Source organism: Silene latifolia, chromosome 1, assembly GCF_048544455.1.
Source record: "Silene latifolia isolate original U9 population chromosome 1, ASM4854445v1, whole genome shotgun sequence".
Taxonomy (NCBI): Eukaryota; Viridiplantae; Streptophyta; class Magnoliopsida; order Caryophyllales; family Caryophyllaceae; genus Silene; species Silene latifolia.
This window is the reverse complement of record NC_133526.1, coordinates 135,465,884-135,472,978: the sequence shown is the minus strand read 5'-3', so window position 1 is coordinate 135,472,978 and position 7,095 is coordinate 135,465,884. Positions and strand designations below refer to the sequence as shown.

At 38.9% G+C, this 7,095-nt stretch overlaps 1 non-coding gene across 1 annotated transcript; it reads right to left on the bottom strand.

Moving 5' to 3' along the window:
- Positions 1–6,482: 6,482 nt before the first annotated feature.
- LOC141618755 (small nucleolar RNA R71) lies at positions 6,483–6,589 on the bottom strand. Its single transcript, XR_012531491.1, has one exon. It is a non-coding gene; the product is annotated as a small nucleolar RNA R71 (small nucleolar RNA).
- Positions 6,590–7,095: the final 506 nt, after the last annotated feature.

The window sequence follows — 7,095 nt, the reverse complement described above, 5'->3', positions numbered from 1 at the left end:
CCAAGTTCCTCGATCGAGAGCTTTGTGTTGATGAAAAATCCTCGATCGAATACTTCATATGTTCGATCGAGAGGTGTAAATATGGTGTTCCTCGATCGAGAAGAGGAAGTCCTCGATCGAGAGGTTTGGCTGGATGCTTCCTCGATCGAGAACATTAAAGATGCTCGATCAAGCACTTTGCTAGCTGATGCGAGATTTTCTCGCATAATCTTATTTACTTAATATCCTATTATCGTACTTAGGTTAAATAAAATATCTCTCCTATAAATAGAAGAGACTTAATTAGGTTTAGGGGGGTATCATCTCTTCCCGGGGGGATCTCTCTCTCTTCCTGTTTTATGTTTTCTGGTTCGACGTCGCTTTGCCTTTCATTTGCCGGATCTGAACTTTTGTAATTTCCTTTCTCTCTTTTACTCAAGTATTATTTCTCTTTTGCATACTTAATTTCTGCTTTTATTAGTATTGTTATTAGCTTATGCAATTTCTCTTTAATCATCCTCTTACCATGTTTTCTATTGCTTTATTAATTGTTGTTGTTTTATTTACTGTTATGCGTAGCTAATTCTCTTTAGTGCTAGGATTAAGGAAGCCATGATAGTAAGGCAATGACACGATAATTAGTTTAGAAGGTTTTTGTTGTGAGAATTGTTTGATAGCAATTTAATAGTAATTATTAAGTTGAGTGCACCCGACCAAAGTAATTAAAGTAGTTAAATTCAGACCTAGATCGGAAGATTAGAATGAACAGACCTGTTATGAACAATAGACTACCCTAATCAGAGCGGAAGCTATTTAGGAAGAATCTAGGGCGGATAGCGGACCGGAAGGACCTTTCCACTACCCTTCTCACATCAGACCGACTGACCTACCTTTAGTTGATTTGTGTAATATCATGGTGAACCGACATCCTGGGATTTCTCTCTTTATTTGATCACATCTTTATTTCATTCTTGCTATTTTAGTTGTTGTTTCTTTGATTGCCTTTAATATTGTTCGTTAGTTTAGAAAAAAAATCAAAATACTCCCATTTTGTGACCTTAGACAGACTAGATAACAAGTAGATAATGACCGCCTCCCTGTGGAGTACGATACCCGACTTACCTCTGCTATATTAATTAGAGCCGGTTGGTTTTATTTTTGATAGGGTTGCGACAGCCGTGTCAAATTTTGGCGCCGTTCCATTAGTTAGTTGCATATAATTTGCTTGGGGACAAGCAAAGGTTTGGTTTGGGAAGATTTGATACGTGCATTTTATATAGCCTATTTAAGTCTTATATGCACGCATTTCTATGCGATTTCTGTAGTTTTAGGCTACGAAATGCCCCGAATATTCTACTTTGGTTCGTTTGGTTTTAATTGCAGGAATGGACCTGAAAGAATCAGAATTGAGCCTTTTACTATCCTTTTAGCTTACATTGAGGAGATTGAAGAATTGGAGCGAAAACACCTATTGCCTTGGGATGCGTGAAGTCACTTTGGAAGCAAATCAACGTCCTTTATGAGTTGACTCAGTAGCCGATTCCTCGATCGAGTGGTTTTGCTGGCCAAGTTCCTCGATCGAGAGCTTTGTGTTGATGAAAAGTCCTCGATCGAATACTTCATATGTTCGATCGAGAGGAGAAAATATGGTGTTCCTCGATCGAGAAGAGGAAGTCCTCGATCGAGAGGTTTGGCTGGATGTTTCCTCGATCGAGAACATTGAAGATGCTTGATCGAGAACTTTGCTAGCTGATGCAAGATTTGCTCGAATAATCTTATTTACTTAATATCCTATTATCGTACTTAGGTTAAATAAAATATCTCTCCTATAAATAGGAGAGACTTAATTAGGTTTAGGGGGTATCGTCTCTTTCCGAGGGGGGGTCTCTCTCTCTATTCCTGTTTTTTGTTTTCTGGTTCGACGTCGCTTTGCCTTTCATTTGCCGGATCTGAACTTTTGTAATTTCCTTTCTCTCTTTTATTCAAGTATTATTTCTCTTTCGCATACTTAATTTCTTAGTCTTTAATTTCTATTTTTATTAGTATTGTTATTAGTTTATGCAATTTCTCTTTAAACATCCTTTTACCATGTTTTCTATTGCTTTATTAATTGTTGTTGTTTTATTTACTGTTATGTGTAGCTAATTCCCTTTAGTACTAGGATTAGGGGAGCCATGATAGTAAAACAATGACGCGATAATTAGTTTAAGAGGTTTTGGTTGTGAGAATTGTTTGATAGCAATTTAATAGTAATTATTAAGTTGAGTGCACCCGACCAAAGTAATTAAACTGGTTAAATTCAGACCTAGATCGAAAGACTGGAATGAACAGACCTGTTATGAACAATAGACTACCCTAATCAGAATGGAAGCTATTTAGGAAGAATCTAGGGCGGATAGCGGACCAGATTTATCTGACGAATTTCGTCAGGTTCCCGATAGACTAACCTAATCAGAGCGGAAGCTATTTAGGAACAATAGACTACCCTAATCCGTCTGTATTCCGTTAGGTTCTCGATTTATCTGACGAATTTTTATTTCGGTCGGCATTCCCGTCACTATACCGCATAATTTTAGTAGTGGACCCTTCTCACATCAGACCGACTGACCTACCTTTAGCTGACTTGTGTAATATCATGGTGAACCGACATCCTGGCATCTCTTTCTCTATTCTCTCTTAATTCTTTACACTCTTGCTATTTTAATTGCTTTTACTTTTATTGCTTTTATTTCAGTTCATTAGTTTACTCAAAACAACTCAAACCCCTCATTTTGTGACCGTAGACAGACTGAATAACAAGTAGATAGCGACCGCCTCCCTATGGAGTACGATACCCGACTTACCTCTACTATATTAGTTAGAGCCGGTTGGTTTTATTTTTGATAGGGTTGCGGTAGCCATGTTAGAAAACGACCTGTTTTACACGACAGTTCTTGAGTATGGTTAGGATGGATTAAATGGTTATTATTCACGTTTTTATTCGTGCTTGTTTCCGTCTCAACTTTGCTTTCGATTCCGTCTTAAATTAGAGTCGTTTGGTTTGTCTTGTACTCTGTTTTCAGCCTTGGAAGGGTGTTTGCAACCTGTTTTGGTGACCCGTTACGGCCTTCACTTTGGTCTATCTTTGGCGGGTCTGGTGGTCTGCTTTGGGGTCTGTTATGGCCTGCTCTATGGGTTGTTTTGGGACAGGCATGGTTTTTGTGGCTGAGTTGGTGGTTGTTTAGGTGGAGTGTTGGGGACGACTTGTGGCCTAAGTTGGAGCGGCCTGTGGCCTAAGCAGAGGCTGCATGTGGCCTGGTCAGGGGCTGCCTGCGACCTGGGCAGTGGCTAGAGCTGGCCGGTTGTGGCCCTAGTCACGAGTAGAGGCATGGCCGTGATTGAGCCGTAGCCTAGCCTCGAGTTGTGTGCCTTGTTGAGTCGATTTAAAGTCGTGTTTGGTTCATTTAAATCTCGTCTCATGCTTCATATAACGTAATTCGTTAAATATCGTTCACTTATATATTGTTCTCTCATGATTTATAAATAAGGAATTCTTTATTTAATTATTTTCCCGTCTCAGGTATACATATGAAATCCTCGTGTTTACATGGTTGTTCGTATTTATAAAATGGGATATTCTCTTGTGTGGATTGTAATGTTTACGTCTCACTCATGCTTGGAATTTTCCATCTAAATTTTGGATGCAATATGGGTGCTTGGGACGGGTTTATGAGAACCCAAAATTGGGCTTATTTACATTTATTCAATTGGGCTTAGTATGTTTTCTCAATTGGGCTTAGTATGTTTATTCAATTGGGTTTGTTATGTTTTCTCAATTGGGCTTATTATGTTAATTCAATTGGGCTTGTTATGTTTTCTCAAATGGAGCTGTTATGTTTTATTAGTTGGGCTTGTACCATGTTCCCTACTTACAGGCCAACCCAATATGTTAGTGTGGACTTATGAATGACCCATTTGTTGTTGGTTATATTTTATCCCGTAATTTTACATAACGTAAATTGTTCATTACCGTTTGTTATCTTTTATTTAACCGGCACGTATATTGATGTGACCATAATTGGCGCATATTTAGCCCCCGAATTAGCCTTGTTTCCATGCTTTTTAGTGCTTATTTGGGTCATTTCCTATCTTTAGTTCTTTGTTTTGCATATTCTTTGAGATTTTGATCCCTTGGTAGGAAAGAAGTAAGAATCTTCCATTTTCATAGCAAAACAAGACTAAATTGATCGAATTCAATGACCAAGCATCAAGGAGAGACAAGATTAGAAGGCCTTTGTACATATCATAGTAGAAGAGCAATGTTGAGGAAAGATCCTTGAGTCCCCAAGGAAATCCCCAAGGAATTTATGAAGAAAAGGGAAGAAAAGAAGAAGTTACTATGATCGACAATCCGAGCGGATTGTCAACAATCCGTCCGTCCAGCCCCTGCACAATCCGAGCGTCCCACGCCAGAATCCGCTCGGATTCCCCCTCAACAATCCGCCCAGATTCCTCAGAATCCGCTCGGATTCCACCGCCCAAATCCGTCCGTCCCGACCTTATTCCGCCCGGATTTCTTCACAGCACGGATTGTCTTCTTCAAGCTACGAAAAGAGAAACCCTTCTCTCAGAAAATACCGGGTCCTCCTTGCTCAACTTAAAAAGTGTAATTACTAGTTTAGCCCTTAGTTAACCCTAATGCATCCTCCCTAATTTTCACTATAAATACCCCATTAGGCTAATTAGAGGAGCATGTTCTTCTTATCAATAATTAGTGTAGTTAATATCAATCAAATATCTCTTCAATATTGTAATCAAGTATTAATCAAGTTTTAATCCAAGTTTTAGTTCTTTAATTTCTCTCTTGTTCATCCTTTATTTTGGGTAATTGAAGATTATTTGGGTTATTATTGGGAGATTGACAACCTCTCAATCAAACATCAAGTACTTCTTTTATTCTTGCTTTATTATTGGAATCATTAGTAGGTATAATCTCTTAACCCCCTTTTAATTATTGTTAATTACTTTCATTTATTCATCATGTTTCATATTGTTGGTATGATTGACAACCTTGCTAGCATGATCAACATGATAATGAGTGAGTAGTCTCTTAGCTAGGGTTAATGGGTGATTAGGGGAAACCAACATGGGGAATGATTCATGCTTAAATTAATATGCTTTCATGTTTTATTTGCTTGCTTGTTTTGATCTCAACTCATGCACATGTTATATTTGATGAAATGCTAAGCCTATGAATCCTTGCATTTACTATCATCTCCTATCTTTTCAATGAGACTTGTAAGACATAACCCAACTCGAGTCTCATTAGATCATGCATGTTGTTGAGTAGGGAAGATTAAGTCGACTTGTAGGTGTTGTACAATCTAATCGATTCGGCTCCGGGACCCAAACTTTCCTATGATTGTAAGATATAACACAACTCAATCCATCACAACAATAATTGCTTGCTTATAATTTGAGAACATGTTTGTATGATCATATCCCATGATTCCCCTATGATCCCATGACACCCTAGTGCCTTTAATCAATTGTTTACACCCCTTTTATTCATCTTGCTTGTTTATTTTCATTGTTATTCTAGTTTAGTAACCTTCTACATCAACCCAATTTGTGACACCCCCTAGACACCACTAGTTACAATAGAAATCTCATTTCAACTCCCGTCCCTTGGGATCCGACCTTTACTTGCCTCTTTACTAATTGTAGAGTTGCTTGTTAAGCTATAAATTGTGTTTTGACTCGACCGTGACCAACGACCACATCTTAATTTGTGAACACTTAGCGGGATCGCATCAAAAATGGCGCCGTTGCCGGGGACGGTGTTTGTTTGACTTAGATTTCCTTTTTGTTATTAGTTGTGTCTTTCTTCGCCTTGAGGAAGTAAAACTCCTCAAGGTTTGTTCTAATTGTTTTTGAGTTGTTTGATATTTTGCATGTCTAGAAGGTTACAAGGTGATTTGTTACCTTTTGACCGTGAAATCGAAAGAACCTTGACGAACAATAGGAGTCTTGTTAGGAGGAATTTGAGAGGTGTTGGTGAAGTTGTTCAACCCACTAGTGAGTTTGTCAATCCTTTCGCAATAGAAGGAGAAGAAAACCCATTACACAATACCCCACAAAATCCACCTACAATGCCAAAATTCTCGTCACACTCCGTACCCACCGAGGAGAATCTACCAAATGGTACTCCTACACCGCAACATCTCACCGGAAATTTTATTGCCAAGTACGCCTTCATCCAACTAGTTGAGAGGAGCCAATTTGAGGGGATGCCTAGTGAGGATCCTCATTCTCATATGGAAACCTTTTGCGATTATTGTGATGCTATCTCTCAAACGGGCGTGACTCAAGACCAAATTAGATGGGTCTTATTTCCTTTTTCCTTAATCGGCACCGCGAAGCAATGGTTGAAGGGCCTTGATAAGGCCACCCTTGGAATATATTCTTGGAAGAAGTTGGCTCTAGCTTTCTACAAAAAATTCTACCCACCGGAAAAGACCAACATGCTAAGAGCTCAAATTACGGGTTTTAAGCAAAGGGATGAAGAGTCTTTGTATGAAGCTTGGGAGCGGTTTAAAGGAATTTGTCGCTCATGTCCTCACCATGGACTTAGCGAATGGTTTTTGGTACAACAATTTTGGAATGGTTTATGGTTTATATGAAGATTCTAGGAACATTCTCAATATGGGATCAAATGGAATGTTCACCGAAGTTGATGACAATCAAACATGGAACAAGATTGAGGAAATGGCGGTCCATAACTCACAATATAGTAGACCTCGCAAGGCTACTAGAGGAGGAAAGCATGAAGTGGACTCCGTTACTCAATTGGGTGCTCAACTTAGTGCTCACATTGACACAATCAACTTGAAGTTTGAACAAGCTATGGCTAGACTTGAGGAAAACTCAAAATCATCGAAGCATCATGTTAATGCCATGACGGCATCCTCATCAATCCCAAGTGGGATATGTGAGAATTGTGGAACTTTGGGACATGACCAAGGTGAATGTAGGGGAACAAATGAACAAGTGAATGCTTTCCAAGCATACAAGAGTGGTACCCCTTATTCCGACTTTTACAATGAAAACACCAAATTTCATCCAAATCTCTCATAC